General features: G+C 39.2%; 1 protein-coding gene across 2 annotated transcripts in view; it reads left to right on the plus strand.

Moving 5' to 3' along the window:
• LOC5571725 (salivary glue protein Sgs-3) overlaps positions 1-16,403 on the plus strand; it is a 150,931-nt gene that overhangs the window by 60,849 nt on the left and 73,679 nt on the right. Inside the window, exon 1 of one of the 2 annotated variants that reach the window (XM_021841447.1) lies at positions 5,736-5,950. The exons of the other annotated variant lie outside the window; for it this stretch is intronic. The gene's annotated coding sequence lies outside the window, so the exon portion shown is untranslated. Of the gene's footprint in view, positions 1-5,735; positions 5,951-16,403 lie in introns of those variants that run through there. 2 annotated transcript variants of the gene reach the window in all.

Raw genomic sequence — 16,403 nt, forward strand, 5'->3', positions numbered from 1 at the left:
ACTGCATAGCAAGTTTTTGAGCTTTTTCGCAACTAACAATTTATACTCCTCTTTCAATGCCGGAATTGGCTTCTGAGGTTTTCTTAAAATTTTAGATAATTTCCAAAAGGGCTAAGACCAGTGTTCACCTGAGAAATCTTTTTTTTTTTCAAAATTTTTGTTCCTTAATTTTGCGAAACGTTTCTTGATTCCCAGGTTACCAATAAGCATTGTAATAAGCTGCGTAATAAATCACATACACCATTTGGTCTGGTCTTTCAAGCAGTTTGGCTGCTTAGCTGTCTCAAATCAGCATAAACTTTGCTATTTAAAATCTCTTAGTTGTTAATAGGCACTTCAACTGCAAATGATTATTTGGGAATTAAGCAATGGAAATGCTATTTTGTTGCTGTTCAAATGCAATGATAAATAGCACAGGTTTTATGTTACATGTTTGTTACATGTCATACCTGTTCTTGGCATTTGATGGAGTAGATTTTAAATAGGGAAAAACAATTTTGAAGGCAAAGAATGCATCACAACAGAAATTGGCCAGCGTGATTTCCCATTTTATTGAGAGCTTTTGTTGACTGGGTTTCACAACGAAATATGTCGTTAGCTGGATGGGCTTTAGGGATTGAATATGATATCACTGAACCAATTTTTCTCTGATTTTAATATTTGGAACTTATTTCCCCATTCAATGATCCCAACCTCGCATATCGAATACCGAAGGTTTTCATAATCTGCTTGAGGCTAAATGAATGAACAGAACGTATCTTAATTAATGCATAAAATCAATGATCAGCACTGTATCATCTGTAGCGTACACTGCAGCGCGAGGCACTTCAATCAGCAATCACCGGATCATCAGTTTGAGCCCCAATCAGCATTATAAAAGAAGCAAATAACATGCAACACAACATCGAAAAGTATCCTAAAAAAATCCAACAGCAACGGCGAGAAGCGAAAGAGGGAGGAGGGAGAATATATATTTGTTTTGATTCGTCTTCTCGCCCAGACAACCAGAAATTGCATGAAAGTTCACGTTACAACTCGTTTATCCATACTAATTACATCAAACTCGCTAAACACCGTGGATAAACTCGTCAGATTGATGAGTTTCCTCGCATAGAACACTTCTTTTCTGAGTTCATTTGTACATTTTGCTTCGTCCCTTACACACGTACAAAGTAAATCGGATCAATCCGTAGCAGCTGTCAAATCATCATTTGTTATCATAAGTTAAGTCGCATAATATTGCAGGTTAGTTCGGTGCGGTAGAATATTTATACACTCGCATTGTATGTTATTATTCATCACATAATATATGCACGCATATCGCCTCCACTTTTGTACGTAGAAGGCCGTTTCGCAACATCTTATAAGTGAAATTTTATACATATAGAGCCTCCAGATGATTTCGTTATACGTACATTTTGGTTGTCTGGGCAGAGGCGTTACGCTTTTTTGACAGAAACTTGAAACGTTCCTGAAGGTATAGCACTAAAGCAGCCCGTTATTTCGCCAAAACTTGCTTTGAGATAGCACGCCATGCAGCTATACGGTCGATAAGCATTAAATGCACTATCGTAAAGGCATATATAATGCTGAACGGATGCTGCTTCAAGTGCTCATTGGTTACCTGAGTTTCTTTCTGCAAATCATGCCATATAATTTTCATAGCAGGATCGCGAGTGCGTTGAAATTGCCTTCTCCTCACGTTTTAAGACGGATTAAGAGTTTGTGATCATCGTCTATAATCACATAATCATATCATAATCCAACAATGGAATTTGTTATTGTTTCAAGAGCATTGTCAATATCAAATTTAGTTTCTAAAGAAATGTTAACATCAAGATTAAAGTCAACATACGTTGCATATATATTCCAGTCGGCTCGAAAATAATTGAAAGTGGAGCTGATAGGATTGAGAATTGCTTCTTGGGATATTTGCAATGTAACAGGGACATGATCAGAATCAAAATCAGCATGATTTGCAAAATATTTAAAATCTACTCCATCAAATGCCAAGAACAGGTACGGGTGTGAGCGAGACAAAATACAACGTCAAACATGTAACATAAAACCTGTGCTACTTTATCATTGCATTTGAACAGCAACAAAATAGCATTTCCATTGCAGAATGCCGAAAATATAATTTGCAGTTTAAGTGCCTATTAACAACTAAGAGATTTTAAACAGCAAAGTTTATGCTGATTTGAGGCAGCTAAGCAGCCAAACTGCTTGAAAAGAACAGCAAGCAGACCAAATGGTGTATGTGATCTATTACGCAGCTTATTACAATGCTTATTGGTTACCTGGGTATGAATGATGATTGCAACTCCCTCACATGCCCCATCCAGTCGATCATTACGATAAACAAAAAAGTTAGGATCTCTTTTGAGTTTAGATCCAGGTTTTAAATACATTTCGGTAATAACTGCTATATGCACGTTATTAACCGTAAGAAAACGAAACAGCTCGTCCTCTTTACCATTCAGATAACGAGCATTCCAATTTAAAATATTTAAATTATTTTTTGAATCCATTAGAAAAACGTAATCCAATAACAATTTGATTAGTAAATTTTTCACCTACTTGGACTGCTTCAGTCATAGTGGTGGCTTTGAACATTGCATCAATCATTAGATTCAATTGTTCAGTTAGAAAATTAAAATCAGAGGCAGACATATCACTTGAAGTGGGTACGTTGTCTGATGATTTCCCATTAGAATTTTCGGTAGACGAAGAAGCGGAGTAGGAGTTACCTGTGGCGGTAGGGTTTTTTCCATTTGATTTGAAACAAGTAGAATGGGTACTCAGAGTACGAACAGGGGAGGAGTTCATATTTCCTGCTACGATATCGGCAAAGGATTTTCCGTGAGCAGATACATTCGAAATTGAAAGATTCGAACGGCTACCCGACGGGTTAAAATTTGTTTGTGAATGAGCATGATTATGATCTTCCTGATGGGTATAATTCATGATCAAGCGATCCTTAACTGAAAAATGAGTATTGTTCGATATTCTACCAGGGAAATTCCGGAAACGACCGTTATCGTAACGGATATTATCTTTCAATTGCCTGGCTCGAGCCTCAATGACTCTTTTGCGTGAAGGGCAATTCCAAAAATTTGACTTATGATTAGCCCCGAAATTAGAGCATATGAACTTGGTGGTATCTTCCTTCACTGGACAGACGTCCTTGGCGTGAGAAGAACCTCCGCAAATCATGCATTTAGCATCCATGAGACAATTTTTTGTACCATGACCCCACTTTTGGCACCGACGGCACTGAGTGAGGTTCTGGTAATTTCCTCCAGGTTTCTGGAAATGTTCCCATGTCACACGGACATCGAACAGAAGTTTTGTTTTTTCTAACGCTTCAATATTATGAAGAACAATTTTTGTTAAAGTGAACTAAATAATATTCTTGAGAAAGCCCTTTCCGAACAATGCCAGATTGGGTTCTCTTTTTTATAATGATTACTTGGACTGGGGAAAATCCAAGTAAATCATTTATTCCTTCAGTTGACTTATAGTCACTTGAGAGACCTTTCAAGACAACTTTGAACAAACGTTCAGTTTTGTCGTCATAAGTAAAAAATTGGTGCTTCTTCTCTTTAAGATGTTTGAGAAGAAGTTTGCGATCTTTAAGAGTTTCCGGCAAAACGCGACAGTCTCCTTTCTTTGCGATTTGGAAGGAAACCTTGATTCCCCTAATGGAGTTCAAGACCTTCTGCCTAAATCCCCCAAATTCGGAACAACTGACCACGATAGGCGGCACTCTTTACTTCCTCACTTGAATCAAAGAGCTTGGGCTAGGGGCTGCTTCGATTTGGTGGTCGGAAAATTTGTCTAGAGCATCGAACTTATTGCTCATTTCAATACAATTATTCATTTTACCCTTGGAGGAAAGTTCACATTCTGGGGAAACGTCCTTTCTTCCATTTTTGCCACGTTTAGTGACAGTTTTTAAACCCACTTTTTTGGAAGGAAGTAGTGAATTCAGAGATTCACCCTTCCTTTTGTTTGTTGTTAATACCATGTTTAATGAATAAACGAAAGAAGACGTGACCTTCGAGAGGTTTTTTTTCCCAAGACGGTGTCCAAGAAGGATTACCACCGCTAGCTTTCGCCAACGGGTCCAACGAAAAATCGAAGGCACGGGTCCAAACAAGGATCGTAAAGGGATTAATATTAGAAAAAATAGTACTGAAAAGTACTGTTTTAGTAGCACTGAAAAGTACCGTTTTTAATTTTAGCACTGAAAAGTACTGTTTTATTGCTTTAGGTAGTTTTTAAGAAAACTTCCAAGAGCAGAGAGAACTCGTGTACGCACAGCACGAAGGTACGATGCGCACTGATGACCAACTTTTTTTTTTTTTTTTTTTTTTTTTTTTTTTAAATCTTTATTTGAGTGTATTTTAACACACGAGGGCTAGTTCTACACTTTCGTCAATACTGATGACCAACATGCACGGTGATGATAAGCATCATTTGTCTCCAATTTTACTTGTGTTGTTGACAACTGTGAAACACATGCAACCAAACCGAACCAGGAACCATATTTTTCAATTTTTGTTCAGCCAGAGTGAACTGAGTGCTTCATATTGTTTAATGAAACCCAATTATTTACTAGTATATTTAATCTCGGTGTACTTATTGAACACTGTTAATCGCAATAAAAAAATTAAAATTATCGTCCGCGATAATCTAGTACAGGAAAAGACTTTAAAGTAAAATATCTCGGAATAAAGATTTTGGCACTTGGTGCGGTTTAGCAGAACCCCGACCGTTTAGCATTGAAATATGTTGTGCATCTGCCATAATATCAATGTTTACTGCGCGTTCAATTTTCAGCTCCTACGGGTTCAAATTTTTGAACTGATCAATGTTCAAGCCTACTTGTTCTCTCGTTCGAAAATTTGTATTGGAACGCAAAATGAACGCGTTCAAATGAAACACTGTTTTCTGGTTACTTAAAAAGCTACAACTATTCAAAGAAAAAAAAAATCAAATTGAATTGTAGAATGACTTGCACCAAGAATATAGGAACAAAAATCAATCACCACAAACCGAAAACGTGACTCAGCACAAACGATTAAGCGATCCACTAAACAGGTTTCACTTTTCAATGAACTTCACCTGATGATCGCGTCCTTGCCAAAAAAATCCACCCAACGACAACAACAAACCCTACACCACACGAGACGTCGAATGTCATACCCATGCATATTTCCACCTCTTCTAATCCCTCGAAAGCCTACACTTTTGCATACGCTTCGATTCAAATCCGTGCATGTCACGAACCGCGTCGATTTCGATCCGATCCGGTTCCGTTCGGTCCAATGAAAGAGACACCCGACGAACGACTCTGATCGTCCCCTTTTCGGAACAGCCCACTATGAGCAGTTTCCGTATGGTTTAGCGACCAAAATTATTTTTGTCGTTTTGTGTCAAATATATGAGACTTAGGACTCAAATTTGATGCTTTATTATTTTTCGATACCAACTTTTGGAAATAATGAGTCTTGTTACTGAAAATGCTTATTAGCCACTATGAAGATTTATTTTTGATGTTTGGTCACCTGACTGCCCATAGTGACAGCCAAGCCATCGCACACTTTCCACGTCCCCGCTGCTCTAGTTCGGAGGATGCATGGCCATGCTAGAACCTTCCTAGATCGGAATACGCGTGCGCTCCTAGCCGGCAGTGACTACAAAACGGGTGGTCACTATTAGTTAGTTATTCATTTTACCATTTAGCACCATTCGAACAAGTTTGGGTTCACTGCAGTAGTGACAGGGGGAGTTGGTTGTCTGTAGTTGATCGGATTTAGTTCATCCAGTTGAGTTACATGCAAAAAAGTAAGGCAAGGCTCGAGTGGTAGTGTAGAGCAGCTGTCTCCAAAGGAAAACCAGTTTTCCTTCCAACGAGATATTGCAGCAGCAACAGCAGAACCAGGTAATTTTGTAATTATTAGCTTTAATGTGTAAGAGAATATGGATCAAGATGGACACCCTCAGTTCTTGTCGTACTTTTTTATAAGAATGAGATTTATAGTACGAGGAACTCTAAATAAGATTACAAAACACTAAATGTTAGTATGGCCTTATGGTCCAAAACATTTCTTTTTTTAAATACGGACGAAGCACAGGGCCAACTAGGATAACCAATATATTTTGGACCCTTATATATTTTTTCAACCCCCTGGAACATTTTTAAGCCGAAAATTTAAGTCGAAAGACCAACTAAATTCGCATGCTATTTGGAAAGATAAAGTGGGGCAAAAGTTCGAGTGGGGTAAGAGTTTCTTTTTAAGATTTCTAGCTCAATTCAAAACAAATCTTATAAATGTCATTATGGTTCGAATGCTATTCAAGTAAGAGACTTTTACTCCAAATATCATAAAAATCGATTGAGATTTGTAAAAGTTATGGCTATTTGTTATTTTTCGACGTGAATATTGTAATTTTTGGTCAAATTTCCGTTGCATGGAACCAATTGAAGATAAAATCTTTTTCAATATTTTATGTAAGAGCGTTTCTAGGCCTATCATAAGGTTGCTTTGAAGTGTAGTAGATTTCGCATAAATGCTTGAAAACAATTTTTGGCTCATAGTGGGGCAAAATTTCAAATCAGCGGGGCAAAAGTTCGACCCATGTATAAAATCACGGACAAATTTTCAAATTGACTAAAATCCACATATTATCTTCAAATTTTGTTATATTTGGCTGATCGTGTGAAAACTGTCACCAAAATTTTACATACCCACTCAGTTTTGCGAAAAACTGTTATTTTTGAGTATATTACAATTAACCCGGTTTTGGGCAATTTTTTGATGAAAATTTAGTGTGTATTTTTTGACAAACTTAAGTTTACAGCTGGTGTAAAGTATGCCTGTCATAAAAGAATCGATATTTTGGGTTTTAGCCAGCGAACTTTTACCCCACACTAGATTCGAACTCTTGTCCCACCGGTGGGGCAAAAGTTCGAATCAGACAATCAATTTTGAAACTGTTATAATCAAAAATGGGTAAATATTTTGACACAAGTTTGTTCAGCAAAATTATAGCCAATATGTTGAAGGTTCACTGTATGGTATTTGTTTTGTTTTAACTGCTATTGTTTTTTTGGAAACTTTGATTATACCACTAAGGTCGAATTTTTGCCCCACCTTACTCTACATACAGAAATTGGAGCCGTCAGAATTTTTTTCCAAATGTTAACAAAAACTTTTTTCAAATTTCTGAACTAAAAGCGTAGAATTTCTTCGGTTTTCCATTGTCAATCAATTGATTAGACTATGGGCAAGCATATTATACAACCAATGTCATGGACTTTGTCGCCAAACGATAAAAAGCCGGGGGTCCAAAATATATACTTTGAGGGTCCAAAATTTGCTGTGTTCAAAATAAGGAAAAACAGTGCTTCACAATTCAATTATTTTCGACGTTTTTTGGATCCTTAATGACCGTAAGTGCATTTTGATCTCGTAGAGAAAGTTTTTCTCTACATTTTGGCATGTTATTTGACTTGGTTACGCTGTGCAATTAATTAATTGGGACAAAAAACTAAAGTCACTTCTATAGCGGGTCCAAAATACGACCGTTGCCCTACATACTAAACGAAATAACATAATTTCTCTTAATAAGTTAAGCAAATACAAAGTAAAGATTATTAGTATGACGCTCCATGTCAGAGGCATTCATGTAAATTGTAACCATTTATGTTATCGAAGATATAACTTTCCACATAACGTAAAACGCCTATAGGTATGGCCAGGCCACTTGAAATCTACTATAGAGTATCTACTATGGATGTCTTGTATTTAGAAGAACTATTAGAAGTTTTGGAAATATCACTGAGCCAAATCGAATATAAATGACCTAAATCCCCTTTAATGTTAACATTCACCCAACTATTTAAACGAAAATGAAACTTTCTATCGGAAACCAGTTTCACGGAAGCCCAATAATGAATCGAAACATTACATAAGATCAAAACTGGTCCTATTGTTTTTTTTTGGACCTCACATGAAGTTTGCAGGCTAAATTAAAAAAAAAATAACTTCAGTTGGAGTCGGATTTGTACCAATAAATTGGGAAATCTTAGGGTTTTCAACGCTGGGAAATAATATTTCCTGGGATTTACGTTTCACGGGAAAAAGTTTTCCCGATATGTCCCGAAAAAAAAAATCAAATGAAAAATTGTCCATTTCTTTCAAACAAAAACCATCGCACAATTTTGTTTTGCATGTTATACTCAGTGGTGGAAATGTTCGCATCACGAAGCTCCTCACGTGTGTAAACCTATGCAAAACAAAAATGGCGGGCTCTCTAACAGACTTGCTATGAGTAAGTTCGCATCCGCCTGCTCGGGAAAACATACCCACCAAAAGAAATAACAAAAAGTTCGCGATAGTTTACTCGCGAGCAACCGAACATGATGTGATTTAAAAGTTTTTACAGACAAATCCATAGCTTATCCTTCAAATCGACTGTAAACAACCATAGTGTAGTTAAATACCCTAGAAAACCAGGAATCTCGGAGAGGAAACAGCTTTTTCCCCAAACAGCACAATTAGCTCTGAACAGCTCCGAACAAGTCACTTGAGATTTGTTTACTCGCGAGCCCGACGGATGCGAGTAAATCAGCTCTCTTTTGCTCGCGAGCATTTGGTTTTGTTTTTGTTTCGAGTCAGCAGACATGTTCGCTACTTTCCATCACAGGTCATATCAACCAATGTCCTCACTAACGTTCACAGACTCATACTCATATCTCCTACAATGAGCTATCCCATGAGAGCAAACTCATTGGAGATTTGCTTTAAAATGTCATGTTTGAGGTCATGCCAACAAGCCACAAATCGCATTCAAGCCGTTAAAAATGATTCAGTAATAAAGCTTGTCAAAAACGCGTGAAAACCGAAGGAGGTAATATGCCCATAGGGGGCAAAAGATGAAATGCGGAATTCGGTCAAGGAGTCGTCAACGTTTTGTTTTTTTTTTTCTGATATCTCAGGGTACTAACCACTTAGAAAGATGGCATCTTCAGCCAAGTTATTCAACTGCTCAAGCGCTATCTTTATAAGAGCCATAAGATTCCAAATCTAGCCACCAGGTGGCACTTGTGAGCATACAACTTTTGTTTAGCAAATATATCAGAATCCTGACCACTTAGAAAGATTACGTTTTCAACAAAGTTTTTCAGTAGCTCTAGATCATTGTACCCGAGTGATTCGAGATTTTATCACCAGATGGCGCTAGTGAGTTCTGCCGATATCTCCGAATCTTTGCTACTTAGAAAAATGGTGCCTTCGATAAACTTGTTCAGTAAGTCAAAGGTCGAGTCATGAAATTTTAAACTTTGCCTCAAGATGACGCTAGTGACTATTGTGTCTGTTTTGCCAATATCTCATGATTCTGACTAGTTACTTGGAAATATGGCCACTACGGAAAATTGTACAGTAGCTCAATTATTTCCTCTTGGAATTTGAGATTTTATCACAAGGCGGCATTAATGAGCATGAAACTTTTGTTATGCAGATATCTTGACAACATTAAGAAAAGTGGCGTCTTCCGAAAATTTGTTTGTTATAGCCAAGAGATTCGAGGTTTGTTTAGGTGCTCAGAGGTTATCTTTATTTGAGCCAAAAGACTCGAGATATAGCCAGCAGGCGGCGCCAGTTAACATAAAACTTTTGTTTTTCTAGATATCTCAGGATTCTTACTAAAAGTGACGTATTTCTTAGAGTGCTAAGTTGGTTTGAATCTATAATAATTTTACCCAGTGGATATGGAAAAAAGACTCAATGCTAACTTATGCAGCCTGGTGGCCGAATTTTCAATCAATTGGCTCGGAAAACGATAGTCCTTGACATACTAAATAAATTTGCCGGAGAAGCCATCTGTTGAAGATACGGACCTCGTCTTCAGCCATTCAGCTGCACAGACTGTAACTTATCACTAGAAAACGGATAAGCATGCTCCAATGGCACAACCGATAAACATTCCTAACGAAAAGTTTCAATAGCTGAAGCGAGAATCGAACGCACAGCTCACACAACTCCAGAGTTGCTCGATGTCACTATCAATGCTTAAAATTTGTTGATTTGTACAGGCCGACTGCGATACAAATCGGATCATTCCATATCACATCAACATCTTTGTTGCGGGAACATGAAACTCAGTACCGAACGCTATATAGCAGATTGCAAACTCCAGTCTTGGCTGCAAATCAGCTTTAAGCTGAAATAATTTATTTTCCATTAGTTTTAATGTTTAGTATTAGAATATAATCAATTCACTCACAAAATTCGGTTTGAAACTTATTTTAAAATATTTCGTGCTCGTCGGTCATGTTCCATCTAACAAGTCTAAGTTACTAAATGTTTACTGCAACTTACTGTTTAGGAATAGTTTCATATTTAGATTTAACTTAAGATGTAAGTTCAAATGCAATAACTTTTACAATAACGCATGTTGTTTCTCATTATTGCTATTTTACTCCAGTGAGTCGAATCGGCACACTAACAACAATTAATCTAATTTCCTTTTTTCATTTGTTATCTACCTATCATCGCTTCTATACCGTATTTCGCCTAACTGACAATTCGGAGCAGTGCTGGCAGTAACAATCTTGCTGTCTACTCTATCACCAGTGCATTGATGGCGATAGACTATGGATATCACTGATGGGTTATGTTTAGCTTTAAATTAAGCAGATAAAATGGCAATTTATCAGTACGATATTTTCGACAGTGTTTCACATAGATTGAAACTATGTGTTGGTCACAGAAAAACATTAATAGCATGGATAATGAGCACGTGATCACTCATTCTGCAGTGATTTTGATCTAGAGTGCGATGTCGCATCACTGCTGTTGGTTGTCAAATCAAAGTGATATTGATGGCTCGCAAGTGATATTGAAAGTTTTAGACCATCAGCCATCAGCTGATATGATAGATATTAAACAACTCTGCACATTTCATTTCATTTTTTCCTTTATTTAGTTAACATCTAAATAGATAACACTAAATCAACAATTTCACGCCACAATACTCGGTTCGTGGCCGCATTTCTTCATCCTCGGTTCCGCCCCACGCTCGCCAAATCGATGCGCACTTGATCCGCCCTCCTAGCTTGCTGCGCTCCACGCCTTCTTGTATCAACCGGATCCGAAGCGAACACCATCTTTGAAGGGTTGCTATCCGGCATTCTTGCAACATGCCCTGCCCATTGTATCCTTCCAGTTTTGGCCACCTTCTGGATATTGGGTTCACCGTAGAGTTGGGCGAGCTCTTGGTTCATAGTTTGCCGCCACACACCGTTTTCCTGCACACCGCCAAGGATAGTCCCAAGCACCCAACGTGCTTGCAGGTACTCCTCGGGCATCGTCCACGTTTCATGCCCGTAGAGCACTACCGGCCTTATGAGCGTTTTGTTCATGGTGCATTTGGTGCGGGTGTAAGTCTTTTTTGACCGCAGCTTCTTCTGGAGGCCATTATAGGCCCGACTTCCACTGATGATGCGCCTTCGTATTTCACGGCTAACGTTATTGTCAGCCGTCAGCGAGGATCCAAGGTAGACGAACTCGTCGACCACTTCGAACGTATCCCCGTCTATCGCAACACAGCTGTCGCGCTCGGCCCCATCAGCTAGCCTATACTTCCAAATTTTGGTGCCTCGCGTTTCACGGGTGTACAGGTCTGCCACCTTTTCAAATGTTCGGCCGACAATGTCCATATTATCCGCGAAGCAAACAAATTGACTGGATCTCGTAAAAATCGTACCCCTGCTGTTCAGCCCGGCTCTGCGCATAACACCTTCAAGCGCAATTTTGAACAATAAGCACGAAAGTCCATCACCTTGTCGTAGTTCCCGGCGGGATCCAAACGAACTGGAGTGTTCGCCTGAAACCTTCACACAATTTTGCACACCTTCCATCGTCGCTCTTATCAGTCTCGTGAGCTTCCCGGGAAAGCTGTTCTCGTCCATGATTTTCCATAGCTCTACGCGATACGATTCTTTCGTATGTTGCCTTGAAATCGATGAAAAGGTGATGCATTGGGATCTGGTATTCACGACAGTTTTGGAGGATTTGCCGTACAGTAAAGATCTGGTCCGTTGTCGATCGGCCGCCATCAAAGCCGACTTGATAACTTCACACGAACTCGTTTACTACTGGTGACAGACGACGGAAGATGATCTGGGATAATGCTTTGTAGGTCGCATTTAAATGGTGATCCATCGGAAGTTCTCACAATCTAACTTATCGCCTCTCTTGTAGATGGGGCACATTACCCATTCCTTCCACTCCTCCGTTAGCTATTCTGTTTCTCAGATTATGCCTATCAGCCAATGGAGACAAATGCCCAGCTTCTCCGGGCCCATCTTTATGAGTTTAGCTCCGATACCACCCTTACCAGCAGCTTTATTGTTCTTGAGCTGGTGAATGGCATCCTTAACCTTCCTTAAAGTGGGGGCTGGTTGGTTTCCAACGCTCGTCCGTCAAAATGCTCGTATCCTTATCCCTGCACATCCCGGCTTGCGGCACGAAGCCGTTGCGGGATGCGTTGAGCTTCTGAATGAACTTACGTGTTTCTTAAGACCGGCACTGCTGTACCATCTCCTTGCACTCCGCCTACTCCAGGCGTCGTTTTTTCTCCCGAAAGAAATGGATCTGCTGTTGCCGTTTCCGTCTAGAACGTTCCACGTTCTGTCGGTCCCTTGCTGCAGCTTGACCGCCCGCGCTGCATTCTCCTCCTTCAGAATCTGCCTACATTCCTCGTTGAACCAATCGTTCCGTCGACTCCGTCCCCCGTACCCGACGTTCCTCTCAGCTGCATTGTTGATGGCTGCTTTTACTGTTCTCCAGCAGTCCTCAAGAGGGGCTTCATTCAGCTCACCCTCTTCCGGTAATGTAGCCTCGAAGTGCTGCGCCTACGCAGATCATACTGGGGCGGCCGTCGGTACCGTACGTTGTTAACGACGGAGAGTTTTGGGCGCAGTTTAACCATCACCAGATAGTGGTCAGAGTCGATGTTAGCGCCACGATAGGTCCTGACGTCGATAATGTCGGAGAAGTGCCGTACATCGATCAGAGCGTGGTCGATTTGTGATTCTGTCTACTGTGGTGATCTCCAGGTGTATCCGTATGGAAGCCTATGCTGGAAGTAGGTGCTACGAATGGCCATATTCTTGAAGGCAGCGAAATCAATTAGTCGTAAGCCGTTTTCGTTAGTCACCCGGTGGGCGCTGAACTTTCCAATAGTCGGTCTGAATTCCGCTTCCTGGCCAACCTGAGCGTTTAGTTCTCCTATGATGATTTTGACGTCGTGTTTTATCGGAGTGAGGGCTGTGCACGTTTATTATGCTGAAGCTGAAGAACCGGCTTTTGAGCCTCAACTTGCACATTCTCTCATTGATCGGCCACCACCCGATCACGCGCCTCTGCATATCACCCATCACTATAAAAGCTGTTTCCAGTTCGTGTGTGCTGCCGCAGCTTTGTTAGATGGTTGATTTCCTCTAAACCTCTAAACACCATTGATCCCTTCCCTTGTATAGTTATATTTCATCAAAATATTTCTCGGTCCTCTCATCGTAACCTTTCAAAGTTCCGACCGCAAACGTTTTTAATCACCTCAAATCATCAACACCGTAAGCAGACGGGGTTGGTGGTCTAATGGCTACTGCATCTGCTCCACATGCAGAAGGTCATGGGTTCAATCCCAGGCCCGTTCCTTTCCTCGTACTTTGTACTTGTGTCTTACACTTGCTTCTATCTTCCAGTCTCAATCTATCACACTCACACCCTACTCGTTCATAGCAAAAACGCTAGAAAAAGAAACGGACAAGAAACCGTTTCCCTACGCTTCACTCTATCTCATCATTACAGCATGCCTTTCCTCACGCCTGATACTTACCCGAGCAAAGCTTGAGATCATATTGAAAACTAATTTTAATATTGCGATGTCGCAAATATTGATTTTGCTGTCATTTTGGTCGTTTTAACGGTTAAAATATCAAAACTGAGAGCAGAAAAATGTTCCCATGAAATCAAATTGAAAACTATTTTTGCTATCAGATACAGCAAATTGTAAACCGTTTCTGCTATCCTGGAGGGCAAATTGAGAACCCATTGAGATGTACATATTTTCGATTGATATTGAAACGAGTCTACGACAAAATAAATGCTTAATTTGTATATTTTCATAGTGTGTATACATGTAACACGAATAAATTTATAACTATATAAAATGAAAACATTATCTAAAACTGAAAATGAAAGCAGAACAGAAACAAAATATGATATCGAATATTTCATTGACAAATTGATATCTATTTATGATATCAACTTGATCCTGAAAACAGAATATGTTTTCGACTTGCTTTTTTTTTTCTGATGTTGGACTTTGCTCGGGAAGGCAGTCTGCTAACCAAAGAGCAAACCTCTCTGCCATGCCTTTCCCCCAATCCATACACTCCCGCATAAACTGGCGTAGATGCAGTGGTATATACGGTCTACGTGGGAGCCAGTTCAATGCATCATCAATTCCTCCACCTTTCCCCTCATTGGTCAGCATTGTGAGGTGGCAGGCGCCATTATTGCCTAAAAAATAGATGATCACCCTAAACAGTCATGTGGTTGGTTCCTTGTGTAAGTGCAGCTGATCTGGCGATACTGGAGTAGCAACCACGGGCGGCCAATCATGCTCAAGCTCAAGTCATCAACACCGTAAGCAATGCTATATATTTAACCAGTTTTGATCGGGGTTAAGAATGGCAATAATCAGATAACCTCCATTGTTATTTTTTTTAGGTTATTGTTTTGACAATGATTGTTCAAAAACAAAACCTCCACGAAACTTTTAAAAAATTCAGATTTCTTCTCAGAAATTTATGAAAAATATTTTCAGAGATTACATGTATTATTCCATTCCTTATGAGGTCTCTAGAAATTATTGCATATGTCTTCAAATGCATATCTTAAATAATTTTTGACATTTTGTCATTTCGACCATTTGCCTCTTAACCTTTTGTTCTTTCGTCATTTTATCTTTCGACGTTTTTTTCCAATTATCTCTCGCGTATATAATTTCAGGAATTGCTTCACAGGTTCCTTCAGGAATTCCTCTGTATATTCTTACAGGATTTTCTATGTCGATTCCTGCAGGTATCCAACTAAAGTGATTGTACCCCATTACCCCGAGTACCAATACCCCGAATTCCATTAACCCGAACGTCATTACCCCGAATTCCATTAACCCGAACGTCATTACCCCGAATGACATTACCCCGAATTAAAAAATCATGGGGAAATGTCACCAATATCATCATGTCAAGCTAATTGTGAATTCGGGGTGATGGAATTCGGGGTAATGGTACATTCGGGGTAATGGAATTCGATCAACTGAAGTTTCTATCTCTAGGAATATCTTACAAATTCCATTCAAATATTCCTTCAAAAACTAGTTCAGCAAGTCCTCATGTAATTACTCCGGAAATTGCACAAAAAGCGAGATATTCTTCAAAGCTTTCAGGGATTTAACAGAAGTTCCTTGATCCCAAGAGTGTTTTATTAATTTAGTGATATCTGAAAAAATATAACCAGCGTTTCTTAAATTATTTTTTCGGTATATATCTAGAAAAACCTTCATGAAGAATTTCTTAACATGATTTGATCATAAAATCCACCGGAAATCTGTCAATCCCAAAGCACTATGGGACAAGGACGCAATCTGGCGGGACAAAATTAATAACTCGGTAACGAAGCGTTTCCGGTATTTGGAGTCTTCGGCAAAGTTTTTTGTTACAACGAGGACCATCTACTGGAATCTATGACATTTGGTCGAAAGACATTTGGTCGAATGACATTTAGTCGAATGACGTTTGGTCGAAAGTACATTTGGTCGAACGGACATTTCGTCGAATGGACATTTGGTCGAAAAGGTTTAGTTGCAACAGAAAGCATATGATATTTGGACGAACTGACATTTCATGGAAAAAATTGTGCTCGAATCTAAATACTATGGAAACAAAATTTTACGTTCAGTCTGACTACCGTCGAGAATAGCATTTTTTCGCTTAAACAAGAAATTGAAAAAGTATCAGGCATTTTACCAACGATCTATATGCGATTAGCAAAATTTTGATATTCAGTTTGATGGACGCTCTTCCAACGTATTAATCTACCTCTTGCGTGTTTGATGTTTCATGCTGCTTTCTTGTCCAGGTATGTTCTGAGATTCAAGATAAGCTGATCTTAAATGGAAACAAGCCAACTTTTGTCACCTCAGTCAACCGATCTTTCCTTACCCGGTACAAAGATTTAGCACTTTTTTTCATTTTCAATAATCCAAATCTTCTACTGTAAACTCTGTTTTTCACTCGAGGTCATCACTTTTGTCAG

The sequence above is a fragment of the Aedes aegypti genome, chromosome 1 (assembly GCF_002204515.2).
Source record: "Aedes aegypti strain LVP_AGWG chromosome 1, AaegL5.0 Primary Assembly, whole genome shotgun sequence".
Taxonomy (NCBI): Eukaryota; Metazoa; Arthropoda; class Insecta; order Diptera; family Culicidae; genus Aedes; species Aedes aegypti.